The following is a 25,209-nucleotide window of genomic DNA, read 5'->3' as shown; positions in this document are numbered from 1 at the left end:
AATGTTTACTGGCAGGAGGTAAAGATTAGAGAGGTTAGAGGGGCAGGGAGATAGTTACTATCTTTGTACGTATGTAATTTCACATAGGATAAATATGACTTTGGTTTTTAATACATGGTTACTATTTACATACCCTTTAGGAAGTTAAAAATCTGTGAAAGAAAAGTCAGTGATCCTTTCAAATTAAAATTGTGCACAACAGAAATTCATATTAGAACAATTTCATGAGACTATATACAAATATTTCAGGATTTTTGATGAAAGGAGAAGTTCAAAATGAATTAGTAAAAGCTTTTTTCTACTTAGAAAAAAAACATCAGATGGATGTTTTTCAGGCAGAAGTTGGACGACCATAACCTTTCCATTTCATTAAGACTGTCTTCTGGCTGCCGCTAAAATCAAGCCTCAAAGGCAATTTGAGGATGAAAAACATAGAGTGCATCTGAATTCAGCATAAGAGTTAAGGCACTAAGTTTCCTGATTTAAGTATGTTGCAGAACCTGAACCAAAGTTTAAGATCTCTGAAAACATAGTAAACAAATCAGGTTATATAAATTTCATTTTTCAGATAGTAAATCATGGCATCAAATTTTAGCAGGCAATCTCTGAGATTCAGAGAAGTCACGGACATAGTTGAAGTCACACAGCCACTAAGAGGCAGAGCCAGTATTTACTGCCAGCATGGTCTGACTCCAAGGATCTATGATCCTGAACAGTTTTCACAACTACATAGAATCATTAAAACTCAATTCTACAATTTCTGTTCGTACCTCATGGAAACAGACCCTCTCTTTTAAGACTGCTGGCATAATATGAGCCTCAAATTCCAGGGTCCACCAAGCAAGCCTAAGAATAATGGAAGTATGAGGGGGAGGGGGGAAAGAGCAGGAGCGGCCACACAGCATCAGGAAGCACGATGCGGCTCACTCAGTTTTCTACGTAGCAGGAGTCATGCAACACAACAGTCCTGACCCAGAAATGGATCCTGATCAACACACTTCAGCACTGAATCAAGCCCCTCCTAGAAACAGTTCTAATCCTGGACCTAGACAATTATGGGAGCTAACACATTATTTTCTTTTTGCTTAAGCTAGGTCACAAAGAATGTAATTCAAACGTTTATTTTATAAGCCCCTTATAAATACTAGACAAGGCGGCAGATATAAAGTGTCTTTCACATGTTAAAAGATGTAAAAGGCACAACTTAACATTAGCTCTCTTTCTTTCCCAACTGTTTTTACTACATTAAATCCCCACTTAAATTGGACATTCGACATTAAATAGTAATTCCACTAAATGTGATTTTAACTCAGTTAATTACCATTCCCCTTCTTCATCCAATTTCACCCTGTTATGTTCAATTGCAGATAGAGAAAAAGAGAGAATGAGAGCCAGAAGGAAAGTTAGAAGGCAATAGGCAGGGAGGGAGGGAGAAGATAAAAGAAATTATCAACACAGAAATCTCTAGTCCCATGCATAATCATTCTCTCCTATGTTGGAAGCATGGACTGTGACTTCCAGAAGAAATATGAATTACCCTATATTAATCCATATTATTTGGTCAAAATAACAAAATTAAAAGAAAACATAAATTTTAATTTATTCAAAAACATAATTTAAAAAATTAATTGTATTTTTTTAAGATGATTTACTGTATCACAAAATCAAAGCATGGAAAAGATGACAGTACTGTTCCAGGTTTGATGGGAGTAGTGTTCCCAAGAAAACAGGACTTAAACAATGTAAAGCCTACTCAATCTCTCTACCTTACCCACTCTCCCTGTCTCATCCACCCCACTTGTACTCATTTCTCATCTTGGTTTCCATCTTTACTAACTTCATTCTCTCAGCTATACTCCATATTCTGGGGAATCTTGTAGCTTCAAACTCCTATCTTAGGAGTTCCCGGTGGGGCTCAGTGGTTAACGAATCTGACTAGGAATCATGAGGTTGCAGATTCGATCCCTGGCCTCGAGCGGTGGGTTAAGGATCCAGCTGTTGCTGTGAGCTGTAGTGTAGGTCACAGAAGCAGCTCAGATCTGGCATTGCTGTGGCTATGGCATCAGCCAGCAGCTACAGCTCCAATTCGACCCTTATTCTGTGAACTTCCATATGCCATGGGTGGGGCCCTAAAAAGAAAAAAAAAAAAAAAAACAGCATGTAGCATAAACACATGTTATTCTAGCTTTGCAAGGTAGTTCAAAACGAAGATATTTTTAAAAATCGATTGGTTTACAAAGAGAAACTGGTGCCCATCCTCCTTAAACTTTTTCAAAATGTTGAAGGAACACTCCCAAAGACATTCTATGAAGATACCATCACCCTCATTCCAAAACCAAAGATACCACCAAAAAAGAAAACTATAGGCAAATATTTTTGACAAAATAGATGCAAAAATTCTCAACAAAATTTTAGCCAACCGAATCCAACAACATTTCAAAAAGATCATACACCATGACCAGGTGGGATTCATCCCAGGTTCACAAGGATGGTTCAACATATGCAAATCAATCAATGTCATACACCACATTAACAAAGAAAAGTCGAAAACGATATGATCATCTCAATAGATGCAGAAAAAGCATTTGACAAAGTCCAACATCCATTTATAATAAAAATTCTCACCAAAGTGGGTCTAGAGGGAACATTCTTAACATAATCAAAGAATTTATGACAAACCCACAGCAAATATAATACTCAATAGAGAAAAATTGAAAGCCTTCCCACTAAAATCTGGAACAAGACAGGGATGCCTACTCTCACCACTGCTATTTGACATGGTATTGAAAGTCCTAGCCATGGCAATCAGACAAACAAAAGAAATAAAAGGCATCCAAATAGGAAGAGAAGAGATAAAACTGTCACTGTATGCAGACGACATGATACTATACATAGAAAACCCTAAGGACTCAACCCAAAAACTATTTGAACTGATCAACAAATTCAGAAAAGTATCAAGATATAAGATTAACATTCAGAAATCAGTATCATTTCTGTATACTAATAATGAAACTTTAGAAAAGGAATACAAAAACACAATACCTTTAAAATTGTACCACAAAAAATCAAATATCTGGGAATACACCTGACCAAGGAGGCAAAGGACCTATATGCCAAGAACTATAAAACATTAATCAAGGAAATTAACGAAGATGTAAAGAAATGGAAAGATATTCCATGCTCCTGGGTTGGAAAAATTAATATTGTAAAAATGGCCATACTATTCAAAGCAATCCACAGACTTTATGAAATCCCTATTAAATTACCCATGACATTTTTCACAGAACTAGAACAAACAATCCAAAAATTTATATGGAACCACAAAAAACCCAGAATCGCCAAAGCAATCCTGAGAAACAAAAACCAAGCAGGAGGCATAACTCTTCCAGACTTCAGGCAATATTACAAAGCCACAGTCATCAAAACAGTTTAGTACTGGTACCAAAACATACATACAGACCAAGGGAACAGAATAGAGAACCCATAAATAAACCCAGACACCTGTGGTCAATTAATCTTTGACAAAGGAGGCAAGAACATAAAATGGGAAGAAGACAGTCTATTCAGCAAGAATTTCTGGGAAACCTGGACAGCTGCATGCAAATCAATGAAACGAGAACACGTTTAATGTAAGACAAGACACCCTCAAACTCCTAGAAGAGAACATGGGCAAAACATTCTCTGATATCAACCTTACAAATGTTTTCTCAGGTCAGTCTCCCAAGGCAACAGAAATAAAAGCAAAAATAAACCAATGGGACCTAATCAAACTGACAAGCTTTTGCACAGCAAGGGAAACCAAAAAGAAAACAAAAAGACAGCTTACAGAATGGGAGAAAATAGTTTCAAAGGATGCAACTGACAAGGGCTTAATCTCTAGAATATACAAACAACTTATACAACTCAACAGCAAAAAAGCCAACAACCCAATGGAAAAATGGGCAAAAGACTGGACTAGACATTTCTCCAAGGAAGATGTACAGATGGCCAACAAGCACATGAAAAAATGCTCAACATCCCTGATTATTAGAGAAATGCAAATCAAACTACTATGAGGTACCACCTCACACCAGTCAGAATGGCCATCATTAATAAGTCCACAAATAACAAATGGTGGAAGGGTTGTGGAGAAAAGGGAACCCTCCTGCACTGTTAGTGGGAATGTAAGCTGGTACAGCCACTATGGAGAAGAGTATGGAGGTACCTTAGAAATCTATACATAGAACTACCATATGCCCCAGCAATCCCACTCTTGGCATATATCCGGAAAAAACTTTCCCTAAAAAACACATGCACCCACATGTTCATTGCAGCTCTAGTCACAATAGCCAAGATATGGAAACAACTCAAATGTTCATTAAAAGATGATTGGATTAGGAAGATGTGGTACATATACACAATGGAATACTACTCAGCCATAAAAAAGAATGAAATAATGCCACTTGCAGCAACATGGATGGAACTAGAGACTCTCATCCTGAGTGAAGTAAGTCAGAAAGAGAAAGACAAATACCATATGATATCACTCATATCTGATATCCAATATACAGCACAAATGAACGTTTCCACAGAAAAGAAAATCATGGATTTGGAGAATAGACTTGTGGTTGCCAAGGGGGAGAAGGAGGGAGTGGGAGGGATAGGGAGCTGAAACTCTCTCAGAAAGGGTCTCTAGTAGTTCCCATCGTGGCAGAGTGGAATCGAATCTGACTAGGAACCATGAGGTTGCAGGTTCAATCCCGGGCCTTGCTTAGTGGGTTAAGGATCCAGCATAGCCTGAGCTGTGGTGTAGGCTGCAGACTCGGCTCAGATCCTATGTTGCTGTGGCTCTGGCGTAGGCCAGCAGCTACAGCTCCGATTAAGACCCCTAGCCTTGGAACCTCCACATGCCATGGGAGTGGCCCTAGAAAAGGCAAAAAAAAAGACAAAAAATAAAATAATAATAAAAAATAAAAAATAAAATAAAATGTTTAACCACACTCAATTAATCCAGTATAGAACTATGACAATGGATCTTTCCCAAGTATTTTTAAAATAATAAAAACATTGAAAGAAACACCTAAAATCGTCCACCCCAGCACAATTATTTTCTTACTGATATTCATTCAGTCTTAGACACTGATTTTAAATTGCCTTAAAAATTATTCCTGATACTCCTAATGTCATTTAAAACCAATCTTAGAAAGACATTGTTCTGAAAACTCATGGGACTGTTTATCAAATCACTGATAATTATGTGTGGTGGCCATATGACTTCTTGTCTGTGTTAGCATGGTGGTGAAGACCTATCTCCATCTGCACAGTTTTCAGCTTCAGGCAAAAAGACTGGGCAAAAATGTGTAGAATGAAAAGGTGAAGGTCTGAGATATCAGTTAAAATATTTGATTTCACTTGAAACTTTTTTCCAGGAAATATATAATCACATCAAAGTGTGGTTGGCAGGTGTGTGCAGGGCAATAGAAGTCTCCTCCAGTCTTATCATTAATGGTGTCAGGAAGGGGTTGTAATCAGATGAGGTGTGAAATTGATTGTGTCTAGTCTGAAGGCTGAGTAAGCAATTAAAAGTTTGAACTATGTAGAGAACCACTTATTTCTATACCAAGGGAAAGAAAGTTCTGGGTAGAAATGGCACTCTTCCTGCAGCCTGCTAGTCTGCCTTCTATTGTGGTTATCTGTCCTCATGACTGTTCATGCCCCCTGCAAAGAGGAAGAACATTGAGATCCTAGATGACCATTCAGTCATCTCTGCCCATCACCTCCTTTCTCCCTCCAAAGAACCTTTCTCCCTCCAAAGACTCAGTGGTGCAGCTCCTAGCTGGGTGCTCTTCAGTGATATGAGCACCTAAACTCATCAGTCAAGCACTCACCTCATCTTCCCCATCAAAATGGCTTCTTTCCTAGTTGGTCCCATCGTACCATCTCAGCATACAACAGCTTCATTGTTCCATCTTCTCTGGCCAAATCCTCTCAACATCCCTAATTTCTATTTCCTTTCTAAATACCCAATCTACCTGACTCTATGTTCAAAATACATCAGAATTTACCACTTCCCACCACCTTACTGCTACTACCCTGGCCCAGACTAGTCTCTGCTTCTGCCTGTACTCTTGTACACACTCCATCCCAATCCAACTTCTTTTCAACACAGAATCCAAAAGCTAAATTAGATCATGTTACTCATCTGCCCCAAATCTTTCATGATTTCCAGTTCATCCAGAATAAAAGCCAAAGTCCTTTTAGTGGCCAGCAGGACCCTATGTTCATTATCTGTCCTTCCACTATCTCTCTGATCTTATTTTCCACTACTCTGCCCTTTCTCAAGACACTCCAGGCATGCTGGCTTCCTGGCCTTTTCCTGAATATGGCAGGCACATTTCTGCCTCAGGAATTTTATACCTACTATTTTCTTAGTTAAATCTTTGCCCCCAGATATCTGCATGGCTCACCCCCTCACTGCCTTTAGGTCTTTGCTCAAGTATCACCTTCTCTGTGAAGACCCCTGCTCATTCAATTTAAAACCACAACTCCCTAACCCCTTCCCTACCAAAATTTTCTCCATAGCACCTACAGTTATCTGACATACTAAATAGCTTAATTATCTATAATCTATTTATTTTTCCCTAAGAGACATTAAGCTTTATGAGGCCAGACATTTTCTGTCTTGTTTGCTGCTTCATTCCCACTTCCTGGCATGTGTTAGACATAAATATTTCCTAAAAGGATGGATTGTTGGTTGGATAGATAAAGAGATAGGTGTGTAGATAGGCGAATGAATGAATTAATGACTATATGTCATCTTTTGTAAGCAACTTTATTAGTGGTTTTAAAAAGATATTACTGGCTTTAAAACAGATGCATAGATCAATGAAACAGAATAGAGACCCCAGAAATTAACCCATGCACTTGTAGTCAGTTAATCTATAATGAGGGAAGCAAGAATATAAAATGGAGAAAAGACAGTTTCTTCAATACGTGGTGCTGGGAAAAGCAAACAGCTACATGTAAAAGAATGAAATTAGAATATTTCCTCACATCTTAAAGAAAAAAAAAAAAAAACCTCAAAATGGATTAAAGACCTGGATGTAAGATCTGAAACCATAAAATTCCTAGAAGAGAACATAGGCAGAAAACTTTTTGACATAAATGGTAGCAATATTTTTTGGATCTGTCTCCTAAGGCAAAAGAAAAGCATACATAAACAAATGGGACCTAATTAAATATAAAAAGCTTTTGCACAACAAAGGAAACTGTCAACATAAAAGACAAGTACTGACTGAAAGAAAATAGTTGCAAATGATAAGACCAATCAGGGGTTAATGCCCAAAATATATAAATAGCTCATGGAACGCAACATCAAAAAACAAAGAAACCAATTTAAAAAATAGGCAAAATACCTGAACAGACACTTTTCCAAAAAAGATATACAGACGGTCACCAGGCACATGAGAAAATCCTTGACATCACTAATCATCAGAGAAATGCAAATCAAAATCGCAACGATATATCATCTCACACCTGTCAGAATGGCTATCATCAAATAATCTACAAATAATAAATGTTAGGAAAGATATAGAGAATAGAGAACTCTAGTACACTCTTGTTGGGAATGTAAATTGATGCCATCACCATGGAAAGCAGTATGGTGTTTCTTCAAAAAAACTAAAAATAGGGAATTCCCTAATGGCCTTGCAGTTAAGGATCCAGTGTTGTCACTGCTATGGTTTGGGTTTGATCCCTAGACTGGGAGATGCTGCCTGCCATGGGCACAGCAAAAAATAAATTAATTAGTAAAATAACTACCATTTGATACAGCAGTTTCCACTGTTGGGGATATATCTGAAGGAAACAAAAACTAATTTGAAAAGACATACACCTCGCTATTAGCAGCATCATTTACAATAGCCAAGATATGGAAGCAACCTAAATGCTCAACATTCGAGTAGATAAAGAAGATATAGTATGTATATACAATAGAATATTAGCCATGAAATTTGGCCAGTTGCAAAAAAAAAAAAATGGATGGACCTAAAGAGTAATATGCTTAGTGAAATAAATGAGAGAGACAAATACTCAGAGTTATCACTTATATGTAGAATGTGAAAAATAAATAAATGTATATAACAAAAAGCAAATGAACTTACGTATATAGAGAACAAACTAGTGGTTACTAGTGGGTAGAAGACAGGAAGGAAGGGTGAGATGGAGTAGAGGATTAAGAGTCATATTAACAATGTATAAAATAAACAACAAGGATATATTCTGTAGCATAGAGGGCTAGAGCCATTATTTTGTAATAATTTAAAATGGAGTATAATCTATAAAAATATTAAATTACTATGTTGTACACCTGAAACTAATATTGCAAACCAACTACAGTTCAATAAAAAAGTTACTATTATCTTTAAATTATATATAACAAAGTAACTCATGTCAAACAACCTACCCCAATTTCAAGTCTAGAGTCTATATGCTAGGATGTCTGACAGATGAACCAGTACATTTCCTATGCTGCTAATTTTAAAACTCTCCTTGGATTAAACTTGAGATTTAGAAAAAGGTTAAGATTGAATTGTTTGGGTGAATAATCACCTCTTTGTGCACATCAATTATGACAAGCAAAGAAGAAAAAAGCAGGACCAAAAAAATTTGCCCTAATTAGTTTCAGGACACAAAATAGATTAAATTCCAACCAACTAACTGAAACAAAGGAAAAGGAGGCAGAAAAAAAATACACATTGAAGGATAAGGGTCCTTGCTTGGCTTTCTATGCTGATAAAAATTAAATTGTCAATGCTTTATTTCATTTTACATCGTGAAGATGCAGACTATGTGCAACAAAATGTCATCCTTTCCAATTTCTGATCAATAATATTTCATGGCCTTTAAGGATTAGTAGATACTACAATTGGTTTCTCAGAGATACGACTAATCAGCAAGAGAAGCTGACAGATGGCTTTAATTCAGATGGCTGCCTGAAAAGAGGTGGTCTTCAGAGAATGTGTCAGATCTTATCGTTTTGTAATATAATGACATTCTTTTTTTTTTTTTTTTTGTCTTTTTTTGCTATTTCTTGGGCCGCTCCCGAGGCATATGGAGATTCCCAGGCTAGGGGTCTAATCGGAGCTGTAGCTGCCAGTCTACGCCAGAGCCACAGCAATGCGGGATACGAGCCACATCTGCAACCTACACTACAGCTCACGGCAATGTCGGATCCTTAACCCACTGAGTAAGGCCAGGGATCAAACCCGCAACCTCATGGTTCCTAGTCGGATTCGTTAACCACTGCGCCACGACGGGAACTCCTATAATGACATTCTTTACTGGAGTGAAGGGAAGGAGGGAACATACTGGTCTAGATCCTTTGCATTACCACCTTAAGGTTAAAGGCAGGAAGCACATGGCCAGGGTATCTGTAGTTTGTGGGGTAGACTTAGAGGCTGCCCCCTTTCCCACAGATGCAGGCCATCAGTCATTCTTCTTGGCTATACAAGTGAAAGTTGCTCCTCCTCTCCGGAAAGCTGATCTTAGAGTCCTGATACTCTGAGGCTTGGAAGTAGTGAGTTTTCCAGACAGGGAGAAGGATAAAAATTATGGAAGGGAGAAGAACATGAAATTATTGTTTCTCTCCTTTCCTATCATCATATAGGTATGCAGTGTGTTGGGAAGCAATGTACTATACAGGGTAACTGGAAGGAACTGAACAGGCAGAGGTAAGTAATCATTGCCTCAAATCTAGGAATGGGGAGAAGGATGAGAAAGTGAGCACATGGAGTTAATGTACTTTATTTTTTTTTAATCATCCCAATATTTTGTATTGGGACCTAACATAATTGGGTAGAACTGAGCAAGTATATGAGTAAATCTAATTTTCAAATACGTGTTCCAATAGCCAGAAGCAAAAAGATACAAAATATGGCATCTCTCAACACTGCACACTAGGAAGCTTGCTTAATTTACCAAATGTTCATAAAGTCTTTTAGATTATTACATTGATTTATTTATATTTAAATACTATTGCAGTTTTTCTAAATAACTGATAAAAACTAATTTTTACCTTGTCCCCCCCGTCATATCACTACCACCACACACATATAGTTTGTTGCAGGTATTTGGGTTTATCTTGTATTTTCTCCGCATTTCCACTTTCCCCCATAACTTACATCTTCCCACAGATTGCAGTCACAGATCTTGTTTAACTAATTTCAGCTGTGTTCTTGCTCATGTAGAAGAGTCTATTTTCAGCAGACAACTGTTCTTAGAATGATGATAAAGGGCTCACACCTTTGGACTAACTACTTAGGCATTCGTTTAAGTCCTTACCATTCTCTAAACATTGTCAATCACTTTGGAATAGAAAAGACTTCATTGTGATCTACAATTTTTCCCATTATGCTTCTGGGTGGATTTTGCCAAACTAGCAAATGAGAAAATGTTTTATTTACCTGAGTGTTTTCCACTCCACTAGTCATCTTACTGAAAGCTATCGAAACCTTTCTTGAACCTTGCACTGACCTTCCCTACATTATTTCCAAATTCCCTATTTTTCACTGGTCACTAATAGAGGAATAGGTTATTTTGTAAACAACAACATAAATCCTCATTGCCTATATTGTAATATCTTGGATTAGAATGAGAAATTGTACAGTGAAGTGGAAAGAACAATGGACTCAGAGTTGGATCTGAGTGCTAGGGCCAGATATGCTGCTACCTAGTTCTGTGGACTTGGCCAAGTCATTCAACCTACAGGCCTAGGGTTCTGCAATATAAAATGAAAGGATTGTAACAGATTAGGTTTTTCATGTTTTATATCTTACAGAAAGTTATTTTCATATCCTGAGAATCTTTTTTTAAGTTCATTATTTCATTTCACTCAGCAAAAATTCACTTAATGCTTACTATGTATTAGGAAAATAAGACAGGATAAATGATCCTGAATTCAGCATCAAGAGAAAATAAGAGACAAACAATGCAGAAGAGAGAGTACGGGGTGGGGAAAATACAAGGCATAAATACTGAAAAAGTAAATGAGATAAGAGACAGCATGGGTTAGGGCAATATTTGAAAAGCTGATACAGGCAGACCTTAGAGATATGGCTTCAGTTCTAGACCAATACAATAAAGCAAATACTGCAATAAAGTGAGTCACAAATTTTGTGGTTTCCCAGTGCTTCTAAAAGTTATGTTTACATTATATTGTAATCTATTAAGTGTGCAATAGCAGTATGTCTTAAAAAAAACAATGTACATAAATTAAAATCACTTTATTGCTTAAAAAAAGCTAATCATCATCTGAGCCTTCAGTGAGTCATAGTAATAACATCAAAGATCATTGATCACAGACCATCATAAAAAATGTAATAAAGAAAGAGCAGTTCCCACCTTGGCTCAGTGGAAACGAATCTCACCAGCATCCAAGAGGATGCAGGTTTGATCCCTGGCCTTGCTCAGTGTGTTAAGGATCTGGGGATCTGGCGTTGCCATTGGCTGTGGTGTAGGTTGCAGATGCAGCTCAGATCTGGTGTTGCTGTGGCTGTGGCATAGGCTGGCAACTACAGCTCCAAATGGACCCCAAGCCTAGGAAACTCCATATGCCTTGGGTGCAGCCTTAAAAAAGACAAAAAGACCAAAAATAAATAAATAAATAATAATGAAAGAGTCTGAAATGTTGCAAGCATTATCAAAATTTATCATATAGACAAAAAGTGAGCAAACTCTGTTGGAAAAAAATGGCTCTGATAAACTTGATCAATGTAGGGTTGCTGCAAATCTTCGGTTTGTAAAAAAAATATGGGATACCTGCAAAGTACAGTAAGGCAAAGCATAATGAAATGAAGTATGCTTATATCTGAAAAAAATTCCAGGAACTAATCAGAGACAGCAATCCAAAGGTTTAAGAAATCTAGAGCATCCCAAATAAAATAAATTCCAAAAAAGGAAACTATATTACAATTGCTAAAAGTGAACAAGGAGAAAAAAAATATTTCCCCGGGGATGGGGTGGGTAGGAGCCAGGTCATATGCAAAGGAAAAGTTAGACAGCTGATTGCTCAACACATCAGTGGAGTCCTGCTAATAGTGGAATAAAGGCTTCAAAATACAAAAATAAAAAACCTGCCAACTAAATGTCTACTACCTTGTGGAATATCTCTCAAGACTGGAGTAACTAGGATTATTGTGTTCATCATTTTGTAATGTATAAAAATAATGAATCACTGTGATGTAAAACACACTAATGTAACTTTCTAAGTCAATTATACTTCCATTAAAAAGAAACTGAAATAAAAATAGACATTTATAACTCTAATAGAGTTCATCACTAGCATACTCTTACTAAAACATAATCTAAAGGACACCTTTCAGGCTAAAGGAAATTAATTCTAGATGTGATGTAAGATCTGAAAAGCAGGATGGAATAAAGCGAAATATTAATCAACATAGTACAAAACAGTAATAATAATGTCAATTGTTTTTAAGCAGACTTCCAAATACAGCAAGTGATGAAAGTCAAAAGGGGATAAGCAGAATTAAACTCTGCAAGAACTTGTATTACTGGGAAGAGGGTCAAGGTTTTGATTAACTTCAACAATTTAAGTATATTTGGTAAAATTTCTAGAGTAACCACCAAAAGAAAGAAACAGAACGAGCAACTTCCAAATGAGTACAGGGAAAAACAAGGTAAAAAATGACTCATTCAATCAAGAATAAAAGGCAAGAAATGAGAGAAAAACAATCCCAGAATAGTCCTGGCACATCACAGATAGTTTTAAAATATTGAGAGGATAAATGACTACATTTACGAAGGAAGAAATGAATGAATGCACATGTTGACATTCCTATACTGAAGAGAACAGCTCAGAATAAATCAGTACCTAGATACTGCCTAGTTTAGAGGTTGTGACTTAGAGATTAATAGATAAATGAGGTTGCTAAAGTCGCAAATATCAGTATTTGTCCTAAAATTTACACAGCCACTTGAAATCTTGAATGTGAATTCTCATTTCTACATCCACAAGTGGCATTTCCCGTGAGGTACACCAGCTGAAAAGACAGCATTTGCATTCCACAGCCCTGATATATGTGGCTCCCCAGGATTTCCCCATTCCCCACATATTTAGGCAAAAAGTCATTTTAATTTTTCACTTCATTTCAGTATTTCTGAATGCTACTTACCACATAAGATTGCATTTTAAGACTGCCTTGATCAGTAAAGGATTTTCGGTTGTGCTGGCCCCTTTTTCTACTAGGTCCCCAGGCGGAACAGCTGCAAAACTTAATCTAGCTTTTGGTAATGAATTCATTCATCTTATTAGTATGCAACTCAGGCAGACTAACCCCAACTTTAAAGGAAAATGAATGCTGATCTTTTTAAAGAGAGTGAATATGGAGCAGCCTGATCCCTGAGAGGCTCCAAGAGATTGAAGTTGTTCAAGTCTCACCCCTGGGCCTTACATTGGTAAAGTCACACAATCAAGGAGTGCTTTGACTGTCCTGTCAATCAAAGATGCTGCACCAAACCTCACTCATTCAAACTGATTTGCCAGACGGACTTATCTTAGGATAGTAAAAAGAACCTGCTAAAAATCACCACCTTTGCTCAGTCTCAATCTTTCTGGGCTTCAATTTATTCATCTGTGAATTAGGGTGAGTCCGAACATAATCATCTACAACCTTGGTTTTCAAACTTTAGAGTATATCAAAATTACCAAGAGAGTTTGTTAAAACACAGGGTTTTGGGTGTGGCAGTTCTCAGGTGAAGCCTAAGAACATGCATTTTGATTAAGTTCTCAGGTGATGCTGATGCTGTTGGTACAGAGACTATACTTAGGAAACGCTGACCTATACAGCCCTTTATATCTTTATTATTATTCTCTAGAATAGTGCAAAATTCGTATTACAGAAGTGTTTAATATTGTTTGCATGTAAAATAATTTTACTAGTTTTTATAAGCACCTGTATAATCAGATCATATTAATATACTGTAGTTAAGAACCATTTATAATTACTCTCATCATTTGCTTTTAGAAGTTAACAAAAAGACCTGGCACACAGTTTATTTTTCTCAACAACTGAATATTTAATACGCAAGATCAACCCTTCAAGTATGCAGTAAAAGTGGCTTTTATATGTTTATAGGCACCAGAAAGAAATGTTCAATTTCAAAACTATATTTTCTTGGCCAGTTTCTTACTTCTAGAAAGCATTTATTCCTTTGGATAAAGACTTTAGTTCTATTAACATGAAAATGTCCCAGATATAGTATAAATAAATAAATAAATAAATAAAATTAATCAGTGAATCTCTTATTACCACAAGTGATTTTATCAAATTATTTCACAAGTCCCAAATTTGATGGAGGAGGAAGATGGTGGCATACACATGATTCACCAGAGAGAGAGGTGGCATCATCACGGCAGGAAAAGGACATACTAGTTGGGAAGGTTCAACACCAACATCACCATTTTGCCCAAGCCTTTGACTTGTCCATACATTTAGCAAGGTCTTCTCCGCAATGGGCAAAGCCAGGTCAAGTGATCCTAAGTTCATGATGTGGAATTCAAATGAATGAAGCTCCATGGATTCAGATTTGCCTGGTATCAGATGGTGTAATCCAAACTCATGCAATTTCCTAGATGTACTGCTGATGACAACTATATGGCTCAGTATAATATTATGTCATCTGAACCATAAGCCTCCTTATCCATTTGGTAGAAATGGCTAGACCAATGGCCTCAGCAATTAAGGATGGAAATCCTGAACCCAGTCATTCTCTGTGGCATAGAAAAGAGTTCAGCATTACAAATCCCCAGGTCTAGCTATAAATGAGAACAAGCAGCATGGAATTTATTATCTCTGTGTTCCCCCGAGTACTTATTACCTTGTTACTTGTTTTTTTTTTTTTTTCCTAGCTGGAAAGGATTTGAACGTTTCAGAACTCCTAGGGCGTAGAACGTCTTAGGCTACCTATCCATTCGAACCAAAAATACACCCTCTGTTACAAGCATGGCAGATTTGTGAAAGGAAAATAAGCAACATGTAGAACATAAAAGAAGTTGGAGAACATATAAATTAAACACCTCACAAAAGCTGGCCAATGTTCAAGGCTTGTGAACTTGCCATGACATTGTATCTACTTAGCGTATCATTAAGGTAAAGTACATTTCCAAGATAACAAAATGAGCAGACATTTAATTTGATTTCAGTAAATACGAGTTAGAATCCCTGCTGCTATGTAACTGTTCTAAAATTAAATGCCAGTGACACAATCCTGAGAAGCATGTCTTTAACTCTGAGTAGCAAAGCCTCTGAGCTGCCCAGTTAGAGGGACTCTTTCTGCTAGCTGCCATTTCGCTTTGTACACAACTCTATCACCATGATATGAAGCCTGCAGGGCTGAAGATACCAATTATTGCCTCCAACTGTGCAAGACCTTTGGAGCTGGACTGCCAGAGTTTAAATCCCAGCTCTGCAATTTAAGAACTATGACTCTGAACAACATACCTAAATACTCCGTGTCTATTTCAACTATAAACTAAGATAACTCTAGTATCAACCTAACTGTGTTATTGTGAGAATTAAATTATTTAAAGACTAATACATGTAAAGCACTTAAAACAGGGCCTGACACAATGTAAGTGTTAAGTCTATGTTAGCTATTAAAGTTGATCATTTCTGCTTTTCTCCCCTAAGTCTATTCGTATCAATAATGTATGTTATGAGCTACCTTCTGGAATGAAAATTCTCAAAGAGAACCCATTCACTCAAGGAGAAAACTCACTCCTTAAAAGATGGCAACATAACAAAAGGGGACAGGTAGGCAGAGGGAGGAGCAGACTGGGGGTTTGGGATGGAAATGTTCTAAAATTAAGTTCTGATGATGGTTGTACAACTATAAATATAAAATTCATCAGAAAAAAAAAAGATGCCAGCCTACAAGGGAGTGGGTACCTTCAGGACACACTAGAAAATGGACTAAAATGGAGAACTGTCCAAAGATTGGCTATACCCCAGAAGGAGAGCAGGATCCCTCCAGCTGCCCTGCAAAAGTCTATTAGAGCACCATGCCGGGTCCTGTGGATCAACCCTACAAAATACAGGCAGGGCAGGATGCGTGCTGGAGCCTTACCACCCAGATCATCAGCAAAGGGGTGGCCATCGCCACAGGGAACCTCTGTGCTGCTAACCTGGGTGTCATGTATTCACACTAGGTCTGACTAGTTTGCCCCTCTACCTAGACCACTGTACATTTTTTTCTGTTTAGGTCCAGTATCCAACACATTTTAATAATTTATGTTCTTAACAATAATTGCTGCCCGCAGTTTAGGATCTACCGTGTGTGCTGCTTCTCTCCAGTATGAACTCTGCAAGGCAGGCACAACTGACATCCTTCTAGAGCTTCAGAAACGGCTGAAGGTGAGGTGAAGTCACCTTCCCAAGACTGCAAAACTATTAAAAGGCAGGTCTGGAATTTGATCATAAATTCAACTGGCTCCAAGGCCCATGCTCTTTCCCCAAATTATCCTGCCTTCTGCTTCATGCAGAGGTGACACCCTGAAGCTCTCTGTCGACCTCTGTTGCGTAGTTAGGGAATATCTTTTTTTTTTTTTTTTTTTTTGGTCTTTTCAGGGCAGCACTTGTGGCATATGGAGGTTCCCAGACTAGGGGTCGAATCAGAGCTGTAGCCGCTGGCCCATGCCACAGCCACAGCAATGTGGGATCTGAGCTGTGACTGTGACCTACACCACAGCTCACCACAACACCAGATCCTTAACCCACTGAGTAAGGCCAGGGATTGAACCTGCATCTTCCATGGATACCAGTCAGATTCACTTCCGCTGAGCCACCACAGGAACTCTGAATTTGGCAACATTTTTGATGGCCAATGAGTTTTCCATGGTCCTCACAACTGCTGGGGGAGCCATCTGTGGGGCATCTACTTCTAACTGCAGCCCAAACTGTCCCTCAGGCTTGCACTAGAGAGACAGTCCTTCCATCTGCTGCTGAGTATAACCAGAAGCATCCTCATCAGCAGGCAAGGGAGTCAGCCAGACCCTGATTAAAACTCCAGCTCTGTCACTTACCAGTTACATCTCTGAGCAAAGTTCTTTAAGCTTTTCGTTCTGAAAATGAGGATACTGGTACCTCGTAGGTCTTGTGGTAAGGGTTACACAAGAAGATCTTTGTCAAGTGCCTGGCACACAGTGGCTGCTCCTTACACTGAGAACAACAACCACACCTCAGCCCGTAGGAGAGGAAGGAACTTGCTACAGACCTGGGACCCTCCCAGAGGTGGGAGATTTGTCATTCCCTATCTTTCACCCTCAACTCCCCAAATGCCTACTGTCCCAGTTGTTACTATGTGTCCTGAAACTTCAGTTTTGTTCAGGAAGGTAAACCAATCTCCATCAAGAGTAAGAAATATAAGAGTTTCTGCTGTGGCACAGATGGTTAAGAATCCAACTGCAGCAGCTCAAGTCACTGTAGAGGTGCAGGTTTGACCCTGGCCTGGTGTAGTGGGTTAAAGGATCTGGACATTGCTGCAGTCCCTTCATCCCGAGCATAGGCATTGGAAAAAAAAAAAAAAAAAAAAAAGAAGGCAACGTAAGAGTAAAATATTACCTTTTTTTTTTTTTTTTTGTCTTTTTAGGGCTGCACCTGTGGCCTATGGAAGTTTCCAGGCTAGGGGTCAAATCAGAACTGAGATCCCAGCCACGTCTATGACCTACACTGCAGCTCATAGCAGTGCTGGATCCTTTAACTCACTAATCGAGACCAGGGATCAAACCGGCATCCTCATGGATACTAGTTGGATTCTTAACCCACTGGTCCATGACAGGAACTCCCAAATAGTACTGGTTTTTTTTTCCTCTATTCGTGATGCTCACTCAACTCACCTCGCCATATATTTATTGATCATAGGTACTGATTTATTGGATCTAAATACACATACTCTATCATAAATATAAATATAACATATATTGGAATTCCCATCGTGGCGCAGCAAAAACAAATCTGACTAGGAACCATGAGGTTGTGGGTTTGATCCCTGGCCTCATTCAATGGGTTAAGGATTTGGTGTTGCTGTGAGCTGTGGTATAGGTTGCAGAAGTGGCTCAGATCTTATGTTACTGTGGCTGTGGCATAGGCTGGAAGCTACAGCTCTGATTCGACCCCTGCCTAGGAACCTCCATATGCTGTGGGTGTGGCCCTAAAAAGACAAAATAAATAAATAAGCATATATTCATGTATTATGATATATGTGCATGAATCACGTTTGTGTCTATGTTTATGTGTATACATGTACGTGTACTCATGAGTTCATACACATGCACACTTTTTTTTTTTTTTGTATTTTCTAGGGCCACACCCATGGCATATGGAGGTTCCCAAGCTAGGGATCCAATCGGACCTATAGCTGCTGGCCTACGCCAGAGCCACGGCAACGCAGGATCCGAACCATGTCTGTGACCTACACCACAGCTCACGCCAACGTTGGATCCTTAACTCACTGATCAAGGCCAGGGATCGAATCCACAACCTCATGGTTCCTAATCGGATTCATTAACCACTGAGCCATGATGGGAACTCCCCTGTACGCAATTTTAAATGCATAATTTCAAAGGATTGTTTAAATGTCCTCAAGACCTATTCTTAGGAGCATAGGCAGACTTGGATTTCTAAGAAGCTTCCCTCTGTGAGTTAGTAATAAAACAACCGGGCCCTCCTTTTTGGAATCAATTGTCTTTTTATTATCTCCTCAGGCTGAACCTGGCTGTAAGGTCACACAATCTTGTTGAATCAGCTCAATTTGTTCATTTAAAGTTTTCGACTGATGTGAGTTTAAGTGAGAGCAATTCAGACCTTATAAGCTGGTCATGTCCTCAGGTCCCCCTGGCTCTAGATCACTGCTGGCCCCCTCAACCTGCCCCCCTCCCTACTATTATGAGAATGTTAATGACCAACCCCTTGACACCGTCTACCTATTTGTAACTCTCCCGTGTCAGTATCGACCTTAGAATGGCAGGGGCTCAGGCATTAAAATTCAGGCCCCATATAGTCCACCTACTGGTGTAACTAATGCCCATTAACCTCACCTGAAATCATACAGTTCAGAAAAGGCAGAGAGGAAGCTTCGGTTCATTTACAGAGTTAGCTGAAGTCCTCCAGGGCAGTACCTACATTATCTCATGAAGCCTACAGTAAACCAAAAGACCATGCAAAGGCCACAGAATTTATTTCTGCTAGAATTGTCTCCTACTCTACAAGGAGCTATAATAGCACAAGAGCAGAGTCTTGAATATTTTACAAGAAAAGTTTTCTGCTCACAGTAATTGAGCTGTCCAAGTTCTCTCCACCTATCTCCTTTTCTCCTAAATGTTCCTGCTCTTGAACACGCAAGCAGTTTTTATGGGTGCAAGTGTGTTTAGGCATTGAAGAAAAAATTTCGAATAAGGAAAAATATAAGAAATAATACAACAACAACAACAACAAAAATCCCACAGTGTATCAACTGATAGAAAAATAGCATGGTCCACTGAAAATATTTTATCTTCCATGCTTTGGATTTTTTATTTTATAAAATAAAAATAGGGCACACTACAATTTTCTTTGACCATCGTCCCCCAATGGAGAGACACCCACTAGCATGAATTGCATGGGGATACTCTTCCAATCCATTTTTTATACTTGAACATGCACACATAACCCATTAAAATGTATACAGTATGTATACACACTTAAAAGTTACATAAATGGCATCGTGCCATAGCATTCTGCAAGCCTCTATTTGTCGATATTTTGTTTCAGTGATGTATATATGATACACAGAGATCTAGTTGATTCTTTTTAATATCCCCAGGTCACAGGATAAGTCTGTGTAGAAGAAATGAAATATGATCATTCTACTTCCTACGTACAAGAGGCTAGGGACTCTAAAACATAATCAGCATATAGCAGTGCCCTTGAAAACAAAGCGTCTGCCAGCCAAGATGTATCAAATTAGAATACTGACTGCAAATACCCATCATGCCCTAGGCTGAGATACACACGTTAAAGTCATAAAGAGGTACCTACCATTACCAAGTTCACAAATGAACTGGAAATGCAAACTTAACACTTGAAATAAATAAAAGATAATGGAGTAGATTCTTAAGCATATTGTTGTGAAGGACAAAATCAATTCAGAACCCAGAAGAGATCACTGTCAACAGAGTTAGTCTTCCTGGAAGAGGCAGTAGTTGAAACAGACAATGAAGCGTGGGAAAAAGTCCAAATACCGTAAGAGACTAGGAAAGATATTATGGATTGGAAACTTTATGGAAAAAAACAAAAAGCTTATAGGTTGGAATAAGTACGGAGCAATTAGGATAATCCTGAATGGCAGGGAGAAAGCTATTAGAGGAAAAAGGAGGTAAACATGTGGAGAAATCTGAGCACTGAATGACAGAGTTTATGCTTGTATAGTTACCCACATGGAGCCCATTAAGGATCTCCATGCAGGATTGGCCCTAACTGTTCTGTCTACATCTCCCAGAATATTCCAGGACCTCTAACAGCCTTGCACCTGTAAACATACTAGTCCCTCAGCAGGAATGCCATTTCTGACCCCCTCTCTTTATCTGTAGCTTTAAACTCAGGCAGCACCCCTACAAAGCCTTCTTTGACAATTCGCCCCACTCAGGATTGGGCTCCCCTTTTCAAACACTCCTACAAGAGCATGGGCTTCCTTCCAGCACAGAATTGATCCAACTGTGTTGTAATTATGTGTAGTTGTCTTTCCCAGTGAATTATAAATTCATTGGGACAAAGAACTTTGACTTATTAAACTTTTGGGTCCAAAATGTAGCCCGGCACCTGTTTCACAGATGCACTCGCTTAGTGTTTATATGAATTAATACCTTAAATAATGATTAATCAAAAAATCATGGGTAGTCATGTAATTTTATATACTATAAAATATTTGTATGTAAATATTACCCACTTAGGCTAAAAAAAAAAAAAATCATTATTTTGATGCCTCTTGACTTTTAGGATACTTCCCATGAGAAAAAACAAATAACTGGGAGCAAAGAAAATATTATGAAAGATAAGTCAAAGTTCTGTTTGTCTTGCAACTCTTCAAAACTCTAATCTTTTCATCTACAGAAAGAAAAACTATGAGCACTTTGATGTAACTGACTATGACACTTCAATCATGCCATCTCCAAATGGATATCTCACCAGCAAACCCCATTAACAAATCCCAGGAAATAAAAATAGAATCTGGGTAATAAAACGGAGTCTAACCTTTCTTTCCTTCGTGCTTGGTTGAGTTTCACTTGCTCACAGGGTGGTCTGAGCAGAGACCTCGCACCAGGGGCTTCAGACCAGAGCTCCTCCTCGTGGCAAGCGGCTGCACCCACCCCTCAGCATAGCAGGCAAGCTGTGTGCGCAAGCGCCGGGCTCACAGTGAGATGCAAGATGGAGGCCTGGGCGCCCGCACCGCGCTTGGAGTGTGGACAGCCCGAGACATGAAGGGCTCGGCCCCAACTGCTCCCAGCTGATCGCTATAAAGCAGCCCTGCCCGTGGCCTATTGCCAGAGCAGGTGTTCTGAGCAGAGCTTACACCTCTCCAGTCTTTGATCAAAGAATGACAGTTTCCTGTGCGTCTGAACTCAGTTTCATTTTATTGGCACCAAGGATACCAGGCTATAACTACCCTGAACCACATAACATATAAGGATGCAAGGTATCCAAGAAAAAGGCTCAAGTGCCACAACCTAGCGTGACCTACTAAGGCTTCGTTCTCACAGAAGGCCAGAGAATACTACCCCAGGAATGGAAAGAAGCTATTTGCAGCCTCACCCCTCCTAAAACTAGAAGATGGCTTAAGGGTTTCCTAGTGGTGGCCGGGTTTTGCTGCATTTAGGTCCCCAACTATGGTCTAATAGCTAAGCCTTTATGTGAAAAGTCAAAAAGAAAGGATTATGATCCTTTTGAATGGATTTCAGAATGTGCAGGAATCTTTCAAGAATTGAAAAAGCTGGAGTTCCTATCGTGGCTCAGCAGAAATGCATCTGAGGACCCATGAGGACGCAGGTTCAATCCCTGGCCTCACTCATTGGGTTGGTTAAAGGATCCAGCGTTGCCGTGAGCTGTAGTGTAGGTTGAAGACACAGCTCAGATGTGGCATTGTGGCTATAGCATAGGCCAGCAGCTACAGCTCTGTTTTGACCCCTAGCCTAGGAACCTCCGTATGCTGCAGATGTGACCATAGGAAGACCGCCCCCCCCAAAAAAAAGAAGAAAGAAAAAGAATTGAAAAAGCAATTACTTCAGATCTCTACCCTGGCCTTCCCAGGTTTAGCCTTTTACCTTTACATTCAGGAGAGAAGGGGAATCTCCCTTGGCATATTAGTTCAAAAACTGGTGGGTCTCCTTAATCAGGTGGTTTCTTATTTCTCTCAACAATTAGAGCAACTGCTGTGGGATGGCTCCTTGCCTACTGTAAGTAGCAGCTACTACAACCCTGCTAAAGAAGGCTAAAAAGTTAGCATTTGGTCAGCTGATCTCTATATGTAGTCCACACCAGGTTCAGGCTTTACTATGATCTAAGGAAACAGAGCAGCTATCCTCCTGAAAGTTAATTCAGGTTCAAGGTGTGCTTTTAGACAACCCAGTATTTACCATAAAAAAGTAAACTTATGCTGAATCCTGCCACTCTGCTACCCATGCAAATGAGACCCCTGGAGCATGACTGTGTAGGAAACACAGACACGATCTATTTGATTCACTCCAACATAGGAAGTGAACCTCAATATCAGGGCACACTTGTGTCTACAGTCAAAAGACCTGGATACGTTCTTTTTCAAGAAAACGTTGCCACATGGCTATTATTCTCTTATTAGTATTTGGACCGTGTATCTTAAATTATCTGGTGTCATTTGTCTCCAAAAGGTGAGACAAATGGTGATTGCTCAGAGAGGCAAACAGAGCTGAGGCCTGGTGACCATTAAATTCATCAAAAGGCAGCTGGGGTCAAGTTATCCTTTTCCACCATGATGCCCCAAATCAGTAGGAAGAAGTTACAGAAGCCAAAACTCACCCCTCAGCACCCCTCAAGAATGAGGAGCAGGTCAAAAACAGAGGGGTTTGTTACCAGCAAAGCCCATTAACAATTCTCGGGAAATAAAAAGAGAATCTGGGTAATGAGGTTTAACTTTTTGTTTTGTTTTTTTCCTTTTCCTTTGTTCAAGTTTCACTTGCTCAAAGGGTGCTGAGAGCAGAGGCCTTGCATCCTGCTTTTCAAGATGGTGGCAGCAGCGGGCTGAGTACAGAGACGCTGTGCCTGGCACTTTTGTCTGTAGTGCACAGTGAGCAAGGGGACTGCGCTTACCTATGGGAAAGAACTCCACCCCCACCCAGTCAATGGCCTGTTAGGGAGAGTGAAACCTAGCACCTGAGCCTGGGCCTCTCCATTCTTTGATCAAAGAGAACTTTCCTTTGCTTCTGAACTCAGTCTTGATCTATTGGCTTGAGTAATACCAGGCAGGAAAACCTTTGTTGGAGCCCAATTTGAAAGGGTTGGTAACAAATAAATCTCTTGGGTCATCATAGGGTTGTGTGAGGACTGATTTGGTAAATTTCCAAGCACAGGGCCTGACTTCCCATAGTGCCCCATAGTGCTCCATTCGTGTTTTAATTAAACACCCTATGTACCTTAGGGTTTTCCATTATACTTAAAATACTATCCTAATCCCCACCCTACATGATCTGGCTACTTCTCTAACCTCATTTCTCATGACTCTTTTTATCACCAGCTTCTAGTCATTCCCCAAGCATGGTATGCATGTTCCAATCTCAGGGTCTTCCACGCCATTCCCCTACAATAGAATACTCTTCCCCTTGAGAGCAGCCTGGCTTGCTCACACCACTCATTGGAGTCTACTTAAATGTCCCTCATCAAGAAGCCTTCCCCAACACCCTATCCAAAGCTGCATCTTCCATCACTCCATCTGCTCGTCTTGCTTTGTTTTCCTTCTACCACTGCTCAGGGCCTCACACTCTTAGATTGCTATGCTTGCTTGTTCACTGTCTGTGTCTTCCATGGAGGCCAAGACCACTTTTGCACTTATACTCTCACTACCCAGAAAAAAATAGATGGATAAATAAATGAGCAAACAAACACTTGGTCTTATTTAACACTCACAAATGCATGGGTATTGTTTTATGGTTGAGCAAACGGAGGCCTGGTGAGGAAATTCTATCCATCCAGGATTGGCTGTGTCTGCTACTGTGGTCTTAGTCATGGTAGTGCTCCAGTCTGCCTGCACCTTGCTCCACACTCACCCATCCAGCACTGGGCCATACCCAGACACCTTGCCCAGCCCACAGGCATGCTACTAGCCCTTGTCGCCTGAAAGATGTACCCCCCCACACCTCTGCCCCCTCCCAGTCCACCCAGAGTGACATCCATATCAGAGTGGCATGCACAGTTCTGCTGTGTTCCTCCCTTCATCCGACAACCATGCCATTTCTCCATCACATCAGTGCCTCCTGAGCCACCACTTTCTCCCCACTCCCAGCTCTCTTTCCTCCTGATCTTTTCTGGGCAGACTCAAAGATGCAGGCCACATCGGAATGAGGGAGTTGTAAATAGATAATCTCCTTTGATGCCTTTCCCCAGCTGCCTACGTTCTTCAATAAAAAGTCTACCTCCTTCTGCCAGAAACCTCTTGGTGGTACCTGACCTTCTGTGGTTTGATCTTTCCTCAGCCTGTCTTTGCAATTCCCTCAAACCTAGTTTCCCTTTCAGTGTCTGGAATACTGATTTAGTTTGAAAGAGCACCATCAGATGTGTCTTCACTGCTCTGTGAGTTAATCAATAACTGAGTCCAGCCCAGCAGTGGATCAACTAATATTTCACTTCTGCCCACCCCAGCCTTCCAACTCTCCCTTGCCCTGGGTGAGAAGGACATTGAGTCCAGAGCTTGGGAGGGGCAGGACATCCCAGGAAGCAGAAAAGCAAGGGCAGATCAATCAATCTGCAGAAAGTAGGGAAAACCCAACTTCCTTTTGAGGGTAAACCTCTACTCTGCGAGCTTTTTCAAAAGGAAACACAGAAAGAAAAATTCACACTGCTTCCTCTCCCCCTATTTCCACGGAGCCCTGAACATCCTGTGAAGAGATGTGAAAGCTAGAAAACTTCCACCCCAGCTGAAGGGACTATTTCAGGC

At 39.7% G+C, this 25,209-nt stretch overlaps 1 long non-coding RNA gene across 14 annotated transcripts in view; it reads right to left on the bottom strand.

Moving 5' to 3' along the window:
* LOC100626591 (uncharacterized) overlaps positions 1–25,209 on the bottom strand; it is a 229,355-nt gene that overhangs the window by 182,099 nt on the left and 22,047 nt on the right. For 5 of the 14 annotated variants that reach the window (XR_014838529.1, XR_014838528.1, XR_014838527.1 and 2 more), the window contains exon 1: positions 13,170–13,304. The exons of 3 other annotated variants lie outside the window; for them this stretch is intronic. This is a non-coding gene — a long non-coding RNA (uncharacterized LOC100626591). Of the gene's footprint in view, positions 1–13,169; positions 13,305–21,281; positions 21,587–25,209 lie in introns of those variants that run through there. 6 more of the 14 variants (XR_014838526.1, XR_014838530.1, XR_002341848.2 and 3 more) reach the window with 3 other exon arrangements.

This window comes from Sus scrofa, chromosome 2 (assembly GCF_054392235.1).
Source record: "Sus scrofa isolate SSC_HxYL_T2T_F1_AM1 chromosome 2, Sscrofa_HxYL_maternal_Yorkshire_Landrace_v2.0, whole genome shotgun sequence".
Taxonomy (NCBI): domain Eukaryota; kingdom Metazoa; phylum Chordata; class Mammalia; order Artiodactyla; family Suidae; genus Sus; species Sus scrofa.
The sequence above is the reverse complement of the archived record's forward strand: the minus strand, read 5'-3'. Positions and strand labels throughout refer to the sequence as shown.